The sequence below is a fragment of the Hibiscus syriacus genome, unplaced genomic scaffold (genome assembly GCF_006381635.1).
Source record: "Hibiscus syriacus cultivar Baekdansim isolate YM2019G1 unplaced genomic scaffold, ASM638163v2 tig00111027_pilon, whole genome shotgun sequence".
NCBI classification, from domain to species: domain Eukaryota; kingdom Viridiplantae; phylum Streptophyta; class Magnoliopsida; order Malvales; family Malvaceae; genus Hibiscus; species Hibiscus syriacus.
This window is the reverse complement of record NW_024062960.1, coordinates 873784-893682: the sequence shown is the minus strand read 5'-3', so window position 1 is coordinate 893682 and position 19899 is coordinate 873784. Positions and strand designations below refer to the sequence as shown.

Genomic DNA, 19899 nt, shown 5'->3' with positions numbered 1-19899 from the left:
ATGAGAAAGGCCATTGGAAGAAAGATAATCCGAAGCTGAAGAAGAAAGGAAAAGCTGCTCCAGATGCATATGTTGCAGAGCATGATGCACATGACTCTGACATATCATTGGTTGCTTCATTAACAACATTTCATTCCGATGAGTGGATATTAGATTCGGGTTGCACCTATCATATGTCCCCTAATCGGGAGTGGTTCTCCGATTTAGTGGAACTAAATGCAGGAGTTGTTTATATGGGCAATGACAATGCCTGTAAAATTGTTGGGATAGGTTCAATTCGATTGAAGAATCAAGATGGATCAACCAGAGTTCTGACGAATGTCCGATATGTGCCCAGTTTGAAGAAAAATCTTATCTCGTTGGGAGCCTTAGAATCCAAAGGCTCAGTAGTCACTATGAGAGATGGAGTTTTAAAAGTCACATATGGCGCACTTATGATGATGAAGGGCATCAGGAAAATAATTTGTATTACTACCAATGTAGTATAATTATTGGAGCAGTTGCAGCAGCTTCCGGAGGTGATGATTTGGACGCAACCCAGTTGTGGCATATGCGGTTGGGACATGCTGGAGAGAAATCCTTGTAAATTCTGGCAAAGAAAGGATTGTTGAAAGGTGCAAAGGCTTGCAAATTAAACTTTTGCGAGCATTGTGTTCTGGGAAAGCAGAAGAGAGTGAAGTTTGGCACCACTATACATAATACAAAAGGTATTGTAGATTATATTCACTCAGATGTATGGGATCCTTCAAAGACATCGTCTTTGGGAGGAAACCATTATTTTGTAACTTTTGTAGATGACTTTTCTAGAAGAGTTTGGGTGTATCCGATGAAGTCTAAAGATGAAGTGCTTCAAATTTTCCTGAAATGGAAAAATATGATCGAGAACCAGACTGGTAGAAAGATCAAACGTCTTAGGACGGACAATGGAGGAGAATATAAAAGTGACCCATTCTTTGACGTTTGCCATGAGTATGGTATTGTTCGACACTTCACTGTTAGACACACACCACAACAGAATGGGGTGGCAGAGCGTATGAATCGAACACTATTGGAGAAAGTTCGATGTATGTTGTCTAATGCTGGGTTAGGCAAGGCATTTTGGGGTGAGGCTGTGACATATGCTGGCCATCTCATTAATCGTCTGCCGTCATCAGCGATAGGAGGAAAAACACCATTGGAGGTATGGTCTGGAAAACCTGCTACTGATTATGATTCCTTACATGTATTTGGATCCACTGCTTATTATCATGTGAAGGAATCCAAGCTTGATCCGAGAGCAAAGAAGGCTCTCTTTATGGGAATCACCCATGGAGTGAAGGGATTCCGCCTTTGGTGTTTAGACACCAAGAAGGTAATTTGTAGCAGAGATGTTACTTTTGATGAATCTGCCCTAGTAAAGAAGGTAACAAGTGAAGCTGTCCAGACAAGTAGTACTCCGCAGCAGGTGGAGCATACTCCAAAACAGGTGAAGTTTCAGCAGATGATGATCCCAGAAGTTGATGCAGCTGATTCTTCAACTCTAATAGAAGAATCAGAAGATGAAGAGGTTCAAACCCAAGAACCATTGGAGACACCAGAAACACTTACAGTTACAAGGCCAAGGAGAGAAATTCGTAGACCTGCTCGATTTGTTGATATGGTGGCCTATGCTCTTCCAGTTGTTGATGATGATATCCCTATCACTTACCAAGAAGCAATACAAAGCTTGGAAAGTGATAAGTGGAAAAGTGCCATGGATGAAGAAATGCAATCTCTCTAAAAGAACGACACTTGGAAGGCACAATTACCGAAAGGTAAAAGAGCCATTGGATGCAAGTGGGTATTTGTAAATAAAGATGGATCTCATAACAAGAAAAATGTTCGCTACAAGGCACGGTTGGTAGCTAAAGGCTATGCTCAAAAGAAGGGAATCGACTACAATGAAGTATTTTCCCTGTTGTGAAGCATTCCTCCATTAGAATATTGTTGGCCTTGGTAGCACAGTTGAATTTGGAGCTAGCTCAACTTGATGTAAAGACGGCTTTCTTGCACGGTGATTTAGAAGAAGAGATCTATATAACACAGCCAGAAGGATACAAAGATGGTGGTTGTGAGAAATGGGTTTGTAAGCTGAACAAATCGCTATATGGATTGAAGCAATCTCCGAGGCAGTGGTACAAGCGATTTGATAGCTTTATGAGGAGGCAAAAGTATACTAGAAGCAAATATGATCATTGTTTGTATTTGCAAAAGCTCAAATATGGATCTTTCATTTATCTTCTCTTGTACGTTGACGATATGTTGATCGCTTCGAAGAGTCAAAAGGAGATAGACAAATTAAAGGCCCAGTTGAATCAAGAGTTTGAGATGAAAGATCTAGGTGAGGCCAAGAAGATTCTTGGTATGGAGATAAGCAGAGATAGACAGAGAGGGAAGCTTTGTTTAACACAGAAGCAGTATCTGAGAAAGGTATTACAATGTTTTGGCATGAATGAAAATACCAAACATGTAAGTATCCCATTGGCTTCTCATTTGAAACTTAGTTCTCAATTATCTCCTAAAACTAACGAAGAACGAGTGTATATGGCAAAAGTTTCATATGCTAATGCAGTTGGGAGCTTGATGTATGCAATGGTGTGTACGCGTCCTGACATTTCACAAGCAGTTGGAGTTGTGAGCAGGTACATGCATGATCCAGGAGAAGGACATTGGCAAGCTGTGAAATGGATTCTACGGTATCTCCAACAAACCGTGGATGTTGGTTTAGTTTTTGAACAAGATGAAGTACTTGGTCAGTGTATGGTTGGATATGTTGATTCCGATTATGCTGGTGATTTGGATAAGCGTCGATCAACTACTGGGTATTTGTTTACTCTTGCTAAAGCCCCAGTAAGTTGGAAGTCTACATTGAAATCTACGGTGGCCTTGTCTGCTACAGAGGCAGAATACATGGCAGTTTCAGAGGCTGTAAAGGAAACAATTTGGCTTAACGGGTTGATGGAAGACTTGGGAGTTGTTCAAAGTCACATTAGTCTCTATTGTGACAGTCAGAGCGCTATTCACTTAGCGAAAAATCAAGTCTACCATTCAAGGACTAAGCATATCGACGTGAGGTATCACTTTGTGCGGGAGATCTTTGAAGAAGGAAAGATTCTACTTCAGAAAATTGCGACATCAGAAAACCCTGTAGATATGATGACCAAGGTGGTAACAGTAATCAAGTTCAATCATTGTTTGAACTTGATTAACATCCTGAATGTATGAATCCCTTCGGTGTGTGGCGCTTGTGAGCGCAATTAGAGGCACTACAAATTGGGGAGTTGAAGAAGTTGAGTAGGCTTGGTAATTTCAAGCCAAGGTGGAGATTTGTTAGATTGTCTAGAAATTAAGTTGACAAGTTGGAAATTTCATCTGGTTGGTGGCCAACTTATTGGAAATTTCATCTTGGTTGGTGGCCCTTTGAACATGTGAATTTCATATTTAGTGGCTAACTTGTACACATTGGAAATTCTTTGGTAGGTGGCCAATTTTGAATATTGTTCTTGAAACTCAACTATAATAGGCTAAGTATTTCCATTAGAAATCATCCCAAAACAAGTTCTCTCTTCCTCTTGTATTCTTCATTCTACCACTTTGGGAATTACAAAGAATTCCACTTGTTGTAATATTGACGATATAGTGAAGTTATCATCCGGTGTGGTGCCCGAGGAGTAGACGATATTCTCGTCGAACCTCGTAATTGGGTGTTCTCTCCTTTTGTTTTTTATTCGGTTCTTTTCCATTGTGTTTCAATATTCAATAGTTTGACGGTTTATCCGCTGTGCAACCTTGGTGGTTTTAATCTTGACATTTTAGGTCAATTTTACACGTCGTGTGGGAAATAACCCGTTTCCCCAACACGCACATCAGGTTTGGGGGAAGAAAACATGAAAAAAGGATAATTTATTTTATTCTTTTTTGGGTTTGCAAAAAGACTCATGATTAGTAATTTATCTGAAGTTTAATGATCAAAATAAAAAATTTATATTGTACCGTCATTTAACTCATGGCAGCTAACATCTCAGTAATCAATCTTAATAAACGATAATAAATTGACTAAAACTTATGTTTTTGAATCCAGTAACTATATGTTTATAAAATTAAACAAAAGTGATCAAATCAGTAGTTTACCCTAAAAAGAATTAATGGGTTATGCGAATAGATCAATATAAAAATAGGAAAACATAGAATAATCTTAGATTAAGAGTAGCAGTAGAAGAGAACGGTTTTCTCCATTTTCCATAACACTCACACATATTAGTTTTATAACCCTAATGAATCCAGAACTATATTTATAAATTTAAACAAAAGTGATCAAATCAGTAGTTTACCCTAAAAAGAATTAATGGTTATGCGAATAGATCAATATATAAAATATAAAACATAGAATATCTTAGATTAAGAGTAGCAGTAGAAGAGAACGGTTTTCTCCATTTTCCATAACACTCACACATATTAGTTTATAACCCTAATATCTTACACGGTAAGAATTGTACAGCACATCTTCTACATGTAAGAATGCACAGCACACTTTTCACGTGTACAAAGTAATTACAATTGTTTTTAACTATTTTTTTACATATTTTCTATTCCTAATTTCATATCATTTATAATTACAGTGAAACTAAAAAATTAAGGATAATTTCTTGTGTAATAAAATAATTATATTATTTTTGAGCATAAATTATGCTCTATAATTGATATAAAGTTTTTTTATATAAAAAAGTGCCTCGTCTACGGCGCCCACCTTCATCTTACATCCTTTAGGTACTCAGAGGCACACATCTTTGCCTTATCTTACACCTAGGCTTCAGGTATTCTTTATGTCTCAGAGCGTCTTACATTTTTGAAAAAAAAAACATCAGCATTGTTCTATCTGCAGGTAGAATATGACCAATACGTGCTGCATCGAGACACAAAGAGATGCATGTTATTATGTGAGGGGATGAACTTTATATAGGCTCCGAGTGTCTCGACACATACAAAGCCATTCAGAATCCGACATATACAACTTTGGTATTGTTTCCTTAGAAATAGTCTCCGGGAAGCAGGCCATATTGTAATTGAAGGGAGGGTAAGAAAATTCAAGACAAAGCTGGTGGAGTGAATTTGGGAAACTGTATGGGAAGACAGTCTTATTAGATGCTGCAGATCCACGATTGTATGGCACTTACGACTCAAACAAATGGAACGACTGCTCTCAACTCAGTTGGTCTGGCTTGTGCTCACCCACACTATTTTGCCTGCCTATCGACATCCTTGGTTTCAAAGCTCCGCCGCCCTTGCTACCACCGGAGATGCAGGTTCCAACATACTTTGCATCCTATTAAGGTTCATCCGTGACACAGTCAAATCCATTCATTTTGATTATATTATTTTCCAACATCCTCAAGATTTCTTTCTTAATAACTCCTTTGCACATCAACATAAGATAGGGCGAATAGAACTTTAAAGATAGTGGTTTGATACAAGCTTTGGAATCTTGTCCAATTGATCAATCTTTTATTAGAGCTATTTTATTTGTGTTCCGTTTATAAACTCAAGAGTTATATCATCAATAAATTTTTTTTGAAGTAACTCGCCAATAAAAAGAAAGTATTATATCGAATTTAAAAATCAACGGATTGGAATGAATACATAATTTTATCAGACAGATTATACGTAATAATAATTGTTCTACCATCTCCATGAAAACAACCAATTATTCAAATACTAGTAAAAGTCATTTGAAATTGAACATAAATAATTCAACATTTCTAAAATAAAATTGATTTTTTAAAATTCAGCTTCTTAAATATAATTCCCCCAACTTCAATTTGCTTCTCTAAAAAGAGTTGATATCCACAATTGAAAAGAATTTTCATCATAATCTGCCCTTGAGGAAGCTGGTGCATAGTTTTTTCCATGCATCTTATCAGGTTCCACTTTCCCCAGCTTTGCCTTCAACTCATCAGCATCCGAGTCCTGCATTCGGTACACAAAACATCCATCAACAACATCTATACAACAAGGCCGGAATCTCGACAAGATATCCGATTTACCGCAATGATATTCCGTTGTCGGAGACGATCAATGAGGTGAATCAGGATGTCTTCAACGTACTCAGGGTGACCTTGGATACCCATCATGTGATCCCCGTATCTAAACATCTCGACCCCGGTTCTCTCGGACCATGCAATCACCTCTGCTTTCGGTGGTAGTTCTCGAACCTCGTCACGGTGGCACTCGATAACGGAGAGAGTGTTCGGGATTTCGAGAGATGAGAAGAGCTTGGATGCAGATGGTGATAAATGAATCGTTGTGAGGCCAATGTCCCAGCCTGAAATGGCTCGCCCTGTCTTTCCTCCAAGAGCGCGACAAAGAATCTAATAATCAATTAACAACAAAATTATATAGAAATGTGCAAGTTGATATTTAAGTTAATATCTAAAAAATTTTATTTTTCAAGTTACTAATTAAATCAGAAATCTTTTCTTGAGTTAGTACCTAAGATTTTTTTGCTTCCAAGTTGATATATGAGATAGACATATTCTTTAAAATTAGTCCTAAAAATCTCAATCTTATAAATTTAAGGACAAACATTTAAATTTGGTTCTTTGTGTAAACCAAGAATCTAAAGATATAGATCTAGGTTTAAAGTTGAAGTTTTAGAATAAAAGATTATTGAAATAAATAAAGTCATTGCCGGTGTTATTTCAATTAAAAAATTATTTTAATAACAAATATATCAATTAAAAACGGTGAAAGAAAAAGTGAAATCTCATAATTTTACAATAAAAAAAACAAATAAAATTATCTTGTGACAAAATAAAGAATATTAAAGTTTCGATAAAATTAAATACATGAATTAGTATGGATCCTTAAATTAAAGAGAAATTTGATAAAGCTAGTCGTTTAATAGTTTATATATTTTTATTTAGAATGTTTTATTATTTTTAATCATGTATATTTTTTTATAAAAAAAAAGATGATAACATCACTATTGTGATGTATCATAATTTCACGTCATTAAACGTTAACATCGTTAATAAAATTATCAAACCCATATTTGAAATTAAAGTTTGAGAATTAAATTAAAAAATATTTTTAGGTACATATTTGAAAGAGAAAAGATCATCTAATCAAAATACCAAATGCATATTCAAATCTAATAAAATAATAAAGAATATATTAAAATAAAAACATTCTATAAAACCTCACATTATTAATAATGACGTTTTGAAAAAATAAAAAACAAATATGTTGAATAAGATAAAATATTCAATAACGAGTTGAATAAAATATTCAATGATGTTTGAATAAATTATAATTTATAAGATAAATCAAATAAATAAGATAAAATATTCAACAATGTGTTGAATAATACTATAGTACTAAATAATTCATTCTATAAACCTTACATTATTAATAATGACATTTTAAAAAATTAAAACAAATATAAATGCTATACCCATGTGCAATAAATGACACCCTCTTTCCCTACACAAATAACCTTTTGGCGTTTGTTCCCTAATAAAAATGAAAGATCAATTAAATTTACGAACATTTTCCATGTGACTCACAGTAGGTTGTTTTTGGCACATTTTAACCTATGGGTCACCTTACAATTTTACCCTTTAAATGTTCAATGGTCAAGACACAAAAAAATATTTTAGTCTTGATTATTCCTTTTAACTTTATAACTCTTTTAAACTCATTAATTCGCTTTAATAGTAAATGTAAATATTATTTTTTTTCTAGAAGATTTGGGTTCAAACAATTATATCTGCAGAGTATATGTATATGTTGTTAATTATTAATAAAAAAATCTGAACAGATATTGCTTTGTAGTCAATCTCAGATTATTAAAAAAATCTTTGCAACTCTTAATTTTTATTCGACTTAATAATTTAAGATTAAAATAAATCAAAAATATTTAGGGAAGTTGAAAATTATTAACAAAACATTACAATAAAAGTTTTATACCAAATATAACTAAAAATTATTTTATACCTATCTCTGAGTTTTTAAATCATTTATACATTGATCGCTGAAATTGAAAACTTTTGTTATCATGATGATTTAAGTAACTTTCATTTCAATCATTACAATTGATTAAAAGTTCAGTGATCGTTAGTGTTATTTACCAAATATATTTATAATAAAAGTTTTGACCCTAATTATATTTAATACATATTAAAAGAATATCACAATTATAGTTATTAGTAATGATTTTTAAAATTAATTAATTTATGATGAAATTTCCTAATGTGTTAATAGGTTATCTGAATCAATGCATCGATTACAGAGTCTAGATAATATAGGATATTAATTATCCAAATTTTAATACCAATTTTGATATGATTTTCAAAATAATAAATGTTAATTACCTAATTTGGAGGGAATTAATTAAGTAAATTACCGGTGACCAAAGCAGATCCCAAGAACTTTTTTATTCAGTGAATCCAATTTTTTCAGTAGAGAAATCAGCTTGCAGATCCAAACGTCATTGCCGTGCGCATCATTGCAACTCCCGGTTATGACGAAGCCGTCGAAGCGGCCGATCTGTTCGTCGTCGGGGAACTCGCCGCAGGCCACCCTGAAAACGTCCAAGTCTCGCCTTGCTCCGCCAGCATGTCGACGAAAACGCCGTAGTAACCGCCGTACCTCTTTTTGACATAGTCGGAATCCTCCGCGCACAGAAGCACGGCGAATCTCTTCCCACCGCCCATTACTAAAGAATATCTTAATATATAATATAAACCTTTTGGAGAGAGAATGAGCTCTCTCTATAATCTGCAGAGTAGGGTTTTAGTGAGAGAGAAATTGATGGGAAGATGAAGAATTTATGTTTATTGTTCTCCTCGATCTACTTGTAAGAATGTAACGTTCATCTGGATTCTTATAAAGGGAGTCCAGAAGGGATAATGGCCTTGGTAAGGTGGATTGCCTAATTTGTCTTTTCTTTTTCTACATCTCAAATAATAAAAAAATCACGGCGCAGAATTAATTAGTTAATTTTTTATTTATATTTAGGGTAACTACATGTTTAGTATTTAAATTATTATTTTATTCTATTTAATACCCAAACTTTAATTTTTCTAAATCATACTTAACGTTTAGTTTAAGTTTTCAATTTGGTACCAACCTTAAATAATTTAGATACTAACGTGTATAGTTTACCCTTTATTTATCATTTTAGAGTATGTAATGGTGTATAATTTAAAAGATTTTATTAAGCAATTTTAATGATTAAATGAATTTTTTCCCTACATGTCATGTTGCGTATGGAAGGTGTATGTGCGTTGTCAATGGCTAAAAGGGTTTTGAACAAATAATATCATGTAAACACTCCATATTATTAAAAAAAAGAATTTGTGATTTTTTCTTTTAATAGTATTATCATAAAAGTATAAATTAAATTCTTTTATTCAAAGTATATCGCATTTTCTTACTTCATTTATTTTAATCATATAACATGATTTTGTTTATTAATAATGTATGTGTGTAATTATTAATCTATATCGGCACATCAAAATAAAATGTTATTATTTATTATATATGCTTAAATATTGTAGTTCCTTTAGATTGTTATATTTATTAAGACAATGACGGTATTTTGGTAAATTAAATTAAAAAATTGATGACTTTTTTTGAATTACACCATTTTATTGGATTCCTTTAATGTAATTTAAAATTTTCTTGATCGTGTATGGTATTTAAATGCATATAGTAAAAAGTATTTGTATTTTTCAAATCAAATCCGATTCAATATAGCAAATTCGTATAATATTATTTTCCATACAGAAAAAGGTGGTCCAAAACAGAGTACCACAGAAAATAAAGATATTGTCATGTTTTCTTTAAAAGCATGAAAAGTTGCTGTCGAACTTTAATTAGTTAATTGCACCTGATATCCTCAAATTGTGTCAAAGTTTTCTATTAATCCCTAAACTTTAGAGTATTCTAATTGAGCCTTTAATCTATCATATCTTTTCAAATAAGTCATTTTTTAAGTCTAGCAATCTGCTCGAGTATTAAATGCCAGATTAAACCAGATACAACTTATTTAAAACCGTGAATCAAATCTTAAACATGTATGTACATAGTATTTCTTTACCCTAATACATCAAATTTGTGTTGTTTGTGCATTAGGTGCACAATGTTCAAATTTGAATATATATTCATAATTCGGAGGTCTCTTACGGAAGCTGCTCTCAACCTGGTGTTGAGGGAAGCCTACTATCTTACCTCCCCCTTACCCCATACATGGGAAAAAGGGACAACATATATATGGATACGATCTTGTTACACAATATAAACTCTTTTAATTTTACAAAGATTTAGGACCGTTGGATGAGTGAAAATAGATGATTGAGATTAAAAGTAGGAAATGAGAAGATATTCACTGGAAAAAAAACAAGGAGTTAATCTTATCCATTTGTTTTCACCTATCAAACGGTCCTAAATCTGTGTAAAACTAAATGGTTTTATATTATGTAAGTGATCCTAACCCATATATATATATATGTTTAAACAATGATACATATGTTTTAAATATGCTTCAGATCATATTTAAGACGACTTTTAAAGCTCAAACTGATGGTTAGACCGACAAAATGACTTGGTTGAAACAATTTTAATTGTTTAAAGAACTATAATTCCAAAATTCAATATTCACAATATTTTTAAAACTAAATAATATTTAATAGAAAATTATTTTCAAGTAGATTAATCATATTAAGTTCATATTAATCCAATTGCAAATCAGATTAAATCTTTAAATAAAAATAAAAATATTTTAATTTTATGTATTTAAGATAAAATTTAAAATGTTATTTATAAAATATCGAAATTATCACCCGTTTTTGTATAATTGTTTGATTGATAAATGAAGTATCAAATTATTTAAATTTGTATTAAAATATTTGTATGCAAAATACGACAATGGTTCAGATTGAATACATTGCGTGCTGCAGCATGCAGGAACGGAAGGTGCCACGTCGGCATTAGCAAGTTGTCACGTAGTGTTTATCACGTGTATGATTTTGGCAATGGGTTCACTACACGTGTACAGTAGTATAAGATATTCACAGGCTTTTTCATCACGTGAACTGTATTCATACTCAAGATGGCAAGAATCTAAATTTCGACGTTCATTTGAATAAACAAATTATAATTAATTAATGTTACGTGTATATTAACAAAATTTATTTACATTATTCTAATATTACTTGTATAAATTATATTAATTTTATTTTTATAATATATATTTCAATTGTTTCTTACTCGTGTATTTTTTTTAAATAGTCGTACTACTATTACGTATAAATAGATAAAGACAAGAAGGAAATCTATTGAATATGATGACTATTGTCTCTCTTTCTTTCTGTACACGTTAAATTATAGCACATGGTTAAAAAATAGTAAATAAAATCAAATTAAATATTTACGCATCGAGTTTTGAAAGTGATAATACAAACCAGTGGTTTTTATTTATTTATTATTAAGATAAGATAATTATAAAATAATATATATTCTAAATATTTTAAATTATTGAACAATAAATGTTTAAACATTTATTAGACGTTAATGCTCAAACTTAGGACCTTTAGAGACAACAATCATCCTTTTAACCACCGAGGTAGTTTAGTTCGGCAAACATATTGGTTTTTTTACTATTTTAAAAGTAAATTATTAGTTTATTTCTTTTATCTTGTTCGTATGTTTTACTATTTTATTAATGAATTACTATTTTCTAATTCATAAATGAATTTATTATTGGAAATAATGATTAACGTAACAAATATTATAAGTTTTAACGTATCCAAGATTTAAGGGAAGGATATATGAATTATATAGCCATTTACGGTTTACATGACGTAATAAATAATGTTACTTGTGTCGCAACCGTCTTTCGGTTGGGCCCCGGAATTGGGCTTCGACTTGAAAAATATGGATTGGAGTCGCCACCGATCATTTATTTAAAGATAAATGGGTGATCGGATACCCTATTTCTTACCTGATCTGCTCTTACCAGAAATATGTCGGGCTCGGGAGTCGGTTACGGTCAAGGAAGGATTAGCACCCTTGAACCGCCCTTTCGGTACTACGTAATTTCCAGTTGTCTTAATAAGAAAAATAACAAGTTAAATTAAAAGATAAAATATGATCCAAAATTACTTACCCTTTGACGGATTTACAAATATACCCTTTAAAAGTCAAAATATGGGTTAGAAGAGATGAATAAATGATAATAAAGTAAAACAAATAATAAGGAGATTAAGAAATAAAGTAAATATAAAATGAATAGAATATATAAATAAAAAAACAATAACACTAATATATGCATAGCAAAACAAATAAAAAATAAAATGATAATGCAAAAAATAAATAAAACAAGTAAAAGAATATAAAACATAAATAGGATATAAATAAAATAGATAAATAATGAGTAAATATATAAAAAGTAAAAGCATATATATAAGTAAAATAATAATAAAAAAAATCAAAAATATACGTATATACATGCAAAATAGGAAATATATATTATATATATATATAACACTAATAAAAAAACATATATATATAATAAAAATTAATAGAATAATATATATATAAACAAGAATGAAATCCCACCCTTTTTAGTCATCGGCGCAACCACTTTGGGTTATTAGAACCAAATCTCAAGAAAAATAACGTGCACATGCGAGAAATGAACGAACCAATATAAAAAAGATGCTACATTTTATTTCCTTTTCGAATCGTTTACAACAACTTTGCCTTTGTATTTTCCGTGCTTCCTCTGTGTTTTGTGTGAATCGTGTCCTACAATGGTGAGTTACAATGGCTATTTATAGTGCTTGTGGATCCTATCTTTAGGAATTTAAATAATAGTAGAACTCTATCCTATTTTAGGAGTTTGAATCCTAGCAAATTTATCCTATTTTAGGAGTTTGAATCCTAAAATTCTATCATATTTTTAGGAGTTTCAATCCTAGTAGGACGAAAATGTGTGTTGACAGCTGCCCCTCTTTGCCCATAGTCGTGTAACGGGATAGGGCAAAGATTAAAAGACCACTTTTCGTTCAGTGGAGTTGAAATTAACTCTGATGTTTCAATAACTCCTGTAGAATTGAGTTACGGATGACTCCTCCATCGGAAGTCGAGTTCATCTTGAAATGATATGAAATTAAAGCCGTTGAAGATATTAATTTTTTATCCATATTATATTATTATATATTATTACTATTATTATATTATTACTATTATTATTATATTATTACTATTATTATTATTATTATTATTATCATTATATTATTATTATTATTAAATATATTAAACATATATATAAATAGTAATTACATACCAATTACAATTGGACCGGCCCAGTTACAAACAACCATAACCGGTCCAAATCAAACCAGAAACCCTAAACATTTGGGTTTCCAGTTAGGGTTTCCTAACCCTAATCTAACCAGCGCCTCATCACAACCGTTGGATCTGGCACGATCCAACGGTCCAGATGGCTCCAGAGGAACCCTAGGGTTTGATACCCTAGGGCCACGCGGCGCCGCCCCAGTTTCCACGCGGCTGCCGACACTTTCTCGCCGCCTCCGCCGCTGCCACGTCCCAAATGAAGACTCCAGAAGATCAACGCCAGCCGTCCTGCAAGGCTACGGGGTGAGTCACCACTGGTAGTCCGGTGACTCACCAAGAGCGTTCTTCGGACCGGTCCGACGGCTACAACGGTGGTGGCTATAAAAGCCACCACCCCAACCTGAAAAAAAGAGACAGAGACAGAAACGGGGACAAAAACCAGAAAAAAAAAACAGAGAAAAAAAAACAACTAAACCAACGATCTCAGTCAGCATCACGCAGCAAGGAAAAAAAGAGAGAAGAAAGGAAGAAGCTTACCTTATCATCGGAGAACCCCAACCGTCGTCGGATACAACAAAAACCGAAGTATTTGTAGATCTGCTCCGATTGGGAGCTTTTTAGGAAAAAGAACACCGGAAACGTCCTTAGGACGTCCGATCTATTTAATGGTGTCAAAATAAATTTTCCGCCACCGGATGCGGTGGCCGGCGGTGACGGTCACGGCGGCACACGGTTGCCGTCCGTTGACCGGCTTCCCTCCGGTGAGGGAAGCTAGAGAGGCGAGAGAGTTTTAAAACTCTCTCAGTTTAGAGAGAGAGGGAAATGGAAAATGAAGGCTGGCCCTTCGGGCCAGCCGGTTTGGACCATATAGTCCTTCCCGAACGACGTCGTTTCGGGAAGGACTATGCACGTAATTATAAAATAGTTAAACCCTTCCGCAGTCCTCCGAATTGTAATTTTTACATTCTAGTCACTAAATCAATTTTATAAAATTTTAAATCAGTCTTCGAATTTAATTTCTTTTATTTTAGTCCTTCATATTAAAATATATTTAGGATAAATTACAGATTTAATCCATTAATTTTAATAAATAATATTTTAATCCTTAGTTTATATTTTTATTTTTTTATAATATCCGAATTTTAGAGATCATTTTATTTAGTCCCTAAATTATTAAATAAAGAAATAACATATTAATCCCTATAATTTTGATTAATTATGAATTAGATTTTTAATTTTATTTTTACTATAATTTAGTCCTTTATTTTATATGTCTTCATTTATTTTATTGTTTTTAAAATATTGTTTTAATAGTATTTTATTTTATATTAAATATTTTTATATATTCATAAATATATATATAATAATAGTAAAAAATAAATATCTAAAAAAGGACAGTCTTAATACAACTGGATCCTATTCTGATATTTTAAAATTAAAAAGTAAACAATATTATTTAATTAATATTATCAATATCAAGAAAAGAGCTGTCTTAAGGCACCTAGAAGTTCTTTTCTGATATTTTTAAATATTTTTTTAATTTTGAAATAATAGAATTATAAATTAAATATATTTTGAATTTTTAATATGAGACAATTTATAATTAAAAGTACCAATTTGGCGTTGTAGGGGTGCTAATCCTTCCCTAAACGTAACCGACCACGAATCCCTTTTATTATTAAAAGAAAATTTTTGGTTAAAACGCAGATCAGTTTATCTTTTAATTGATGTTTTCTTAAAAACTTTTAAAAGATTTTTAGGTATTCGACCTACCTGACCCAAAGGCGATGGCGACTCCCAAATTATTTTCAAAACCATTTATTCACATCATTTCCCGCCAATTTAATATTTCGTGCCCGGACGAAAACCGGTTACGACAGTTTGGCGACTCCGCTGGGGACCCTGGTCAAACTTTTAAAAATCAATTATAAACTGTCTCTATAATTAAAAATTAAAGTTCATATATTAATTTTTAATTTTTCTTTTCAATATTTTATTTATTTATTATTTTTATAATATTTATATGTTTTATTTTATTTGCAAGTATTTTATTTCATATTTATTTTTCTGTCAAAGGTTTGAAATTTCTCCTCACACACAACACTTGCATTGCATAACATAAGCTCTATAATTGAGTTGTCCCTTTTAAGTGGGAGTGAAAGCGACGTCTTCGTGAGAATTTATTCTCCGTGTCAGACCTAGCAAGTAACTTTCGGGGTTCATACTCTATTTCGTGAGAATTTATTCTCCGTGTCAGGCATAGAGAATGTATCCCTCGAATTGAACTCGATCCACTTTAGTCTGTGATGGACTAGGATTGAGGGTTAGCAACCCAAGGGGGCACTAACAAGGACAATTCGGGTACCTTTATTCTTAGATCTGAAACCTTGCATATAAAAAACCTTAGAACTCTTCCGATCCGAAGTCATGCCAAAATTTTGTCCAAATAGGTGTACACAAGAGAAATAATTCTGTATTTCCTGTTAATTTATTTATTGTTAAATTACATGTTTATTTAAATTATTTAAATTCAGAAAAGCATGTTTAAATAAAGAATATTTATGTAAATGTATTATTAAATTTCTTTATTATGTAAACTAATTTATTTTTTTTTGTGTGTTCTTTATTTTTCTGTTTGCATTGCACATACAGGAAAAGACATTGATCCTTGTGTTAATTGTCTCATTGGAAAGCCTTTATCTATGGATAAAAGTGTTCAAGTCAAGTAATCTAAACTCAGAAGTAAGACAATGGGAGGATTTACAAAGACAAGAAGGAGACAGTTTGCAGGATGATTATGTATCTGACTTGGCCAGTTATGCTTCAGTTTCACTAAAAAGAAATGATATGCAAGATTTGCGAAGCATTTGGGAAAGTTGGGATTCAAACAAAAATTGCAGTTTTATCAGACTTACGGAGACATCCCATATTGCTCTATGTTGAAGTTGATGAATTACTCAGAGCCCTAATCAATTCTGAATCCAGGGTACAATTGCTTCACTTTCAATAAGGAGGATTTGGTCCCTACTATTGAAGAATATACAACTTTGTTACATCTTGAAGGTGCTTTGGAGAATCGAATATATTCAAAGTCAATTAAAACTCAACCCTTTCGAGTTAAATTAGCAAAGATTGCCGGGGTACGAGAGAATGGGTAGCAGCCCGTACAAAACAAAAAGGCGAAAGCGAAGGCATTGCTTGGACCAACGTTAGAGAACTTATTCAGAGCCATCCAGATATTAAAGTACGATTCGATCTATTTGCTCTGGGTATATATGGTATGGTCATCTTCCCAAAAGTATTGGGATATATTGAAGCTGCAGTGGTAGACTTGTTTGAACAGCTACCGAAGAAGATTAATCCTGTTTCTGCAATCCTAGCAGAGACCTTCAGATCGTTAAATGCTTGCAGAAGGCTAGGAGGTGGACGATTCTCAGGGTGTACTCAGTTGTTATATGTTTGGATCCGTAGTCATTTCTGGAGACAGAAAAGGTTCATACCGACGCTTTAATACAGATTATTCACCATTAAAAGAATTTCTGGAGCAGGAATGGCCGAAAGAATTAAGAAAGATATGTGGATTAATGCCTTTCGAAATCTGCAAAGCAATGACGTTGTTTGGCGAGCCCCGTGGCAAATACAAAGGGAATTCTTTTACAGTGTGGTGATTACAACTGGATAATGCTGCTCGGATTATGGGAGGAATTGGATATGCACCACTTCTGGTTATAAGACAGTATGAAGGTCGTCAATTTGTACCTGTCACTGCTGGATTACAGTCATCTGAGTTCGCATTCCACAGCAAAAATTATAAAAGAAATATCATGGAAGCCGTTACAGCTTGGAAAACAACTTTTGTATCCGAGCTAAAGCAGCAAAAGAAATGCTAACTTCTGATTATGAAGATTGGAGATCTGTCAGAAAAACGAAAATATTCCTCTACCAGATCAAAATGAGGATTTTCTATGGAAGATCGCATTAAGGTGGTTCCATCAGAGATTGAAATCTTGAGAGCTGAGTTTGAAGCAGAAAGAGAATGGCTGGTCAAAAGAGTTAGAGCAAATGAGACAAGATAAGCTATGTTGGGGGTTGACATGACTTTCATTCATCACAATGTGCAATGTTGAGAAAAGATAAAAAAAAAGGTGAGGATGAGTACAGCCTTACAGAAAATTACCAGGAGTTATATAAATTCCGAAAAGCATCAGGACCCAGCCAATCGACGGTACAGATGACCAGAGAATTGAACATGAGAAAAGACGAGTTGAAGATCTGAAAGGAAAGAATAGCCGTCTACTCAAAAGTCTGGAAAAAGGAAAGCAAAAAATGGAAGATTTCGAGGTGACAGAAGAGAGCGAATTATAAAACACAAGGCTGAACACCGCGAGATCATGAATGAAATGCAAAGAGAAAGGGATCGAGCCAAAGATTTAGAAGAGATGAAATGACATCTTTGATAAATTTGAAGGAGAGAAAAATATCATGTTCAAGGGATTTGAATCTGAAATGAACCATTTGATTGCTGAACTTGAAGTCAGAGGCCAAAAGATGGAAGAATCCAATGTTGAAAAAGAAAAATGGGAGCTAGAAAGAAAAAATTTCAACACCAGACTTGAGGTAGAGCAGGAGGTGGCTAGCAATTAGATGCAAAGATGCAGAAACAAAGATGTTCAAATCCAGAAGCTTAATCAAAGAACACAAGAAGCACGAACAAAACTTGAAGAAGATCTAGATCAGTCTAGAAACAAAAACTCAGAGTTTAATGCTTACATTTTGCAACTTGAAGAATCATTGTTTCAAGAAAAGGTTCGTCTAGGACCTAATGATCTCAAAGAAAGTAATGAGGAAAATGCTTCACTGCGGAGACGCATTAGAGATCTGGAAAAAATTCTGCACAATTGTCAAGTCAGAATAACTGAGTTAGAACAAACTCTTGAAGGAACAAATGAACAGTGGCAAAAATCAACTGAGTTCTATGTCGAAAGAAGTGAAGAAAGAAGCAATATGGTGTTCGAGGCCATGGTACAAATGAGCGAAGTTGCTAGATATGTTGGGGAACTAGCTGTTGAAGCCAAAATAATTGAGCATCAAGTTGATCCAGTTTCTAAGTATGGAAAGAAGGTTTCAGGCTTAATGAAAGAAATTATAGAGCTTAATAGGAAAGCTATGCCTTATCTGTAGTTATGAACTATTATAAAGAAACTTTTGCATACCGATGAAAGTTGTTCTATGACAGTTAACTTTTTGGGATCAATGTTTTTTTACATACATGCATTTTGCATACATTCATCATTCATTTCATAATTTTCGCTATGAATTATTTTATTTTATTAAGTTAAAATTCATTAATTAAAATTTGAAAAAATAATATTAAAAGATTTTTCAATCGCAGTTACTCTGGCCAAAAGAGAAATACTACATCACTACGGTACTAGACAAGCTACTAAGAGAATTATGGAGGATAAAATACAGCGTATTGAGGAACAACATCATAAAGAACAAGAAGAAATGAGAATGAAGCTGGAAAAAATTGAAGCCAGTATTGCAAATTCACAAGGACAGTATGATGAAGAAAATAGAGGATTGGTTAAAAGGCAGGCTATCATTGGAAAAATGCCTGAAAATCCTGTATCTTTTGATCAAGAACCTATGTATCCTCTAGGTTTTCCACCAGAACCAATTTATCACTCTGGTCCACCTATACAATCAATGCTCGTACATCTGCATTACAAGAAGCCAACCACATGAAAATCAACAAGTGGATCCTGCATCTTCAAGCAAAAATCCGCTTATATCAGATGTGAAAATAGGGGATCTTAATACTGACATTTGATCCCGGATTTGAATGAGCTGAATGAGAAACAAAAGTAAATGAAGAACTGACCAGACAGATCAAGAGCTTAGAAGAATGAATGAAATCTGTGGAAATAACTGAATCATTCTATGGTTTGATGCTAGTGAGTTGAGTTTGGTTCCAGACCTAATCCTCCCATCAAGTTCAAAGCTCCCGAATTTGATAATATGACGGTACTACATGCCCCTTCATCCCACATTACAATGTTTGTCGCAATGGCAGGGTATGTGAAAGATGAGAAATTGTTAATTCACTGCTTCCAGGATAGTTTGACAGGACCGGCTTTAAAATGGTATACTCAATTGACCAAAGCCAACATTAGATCTTGGAAAGATTTGGCTAAAGCATTTTTAGAGAAGTACCGCCATGTGACAGACATGGTCCCTGATAGATGGACTCTTCAAAACTTGGAGAAAAGAATAATGAAACATTCAGACAGTATGCCCAGAGATGGCGTGACACTGCGGCCCAAGTTCAACCACCTTTGTCAGAAAAAGAGGCCACAGTAATGTTTGTCCATACATTGAAGGCTCCTTATTTAAACCATCTAATGGGGAATGCAACCATAAATTTTGCAGATTTGGTCATTTCTGGAGAATTAATTGAAAATGTCTTGAAAAGTGGCAAGATTGAATCAAATGATGGGTCTAGTTCCAAAAGACCTACAT

General features: G+C 33.2%; 1 pseudogene; it reads right to left on the bottom strand.

The window, feature by feature from the left end:
* Positions 1 to 5805: 5805 nt before the first annotated feature.
* On the bottom strand, positions 5806 to 12919 carry LOC120150797 (annotated as a pseudogene).
* Between the last annotated feature and the right edge of the window lie 6980 nt (positions 12920 to 19899).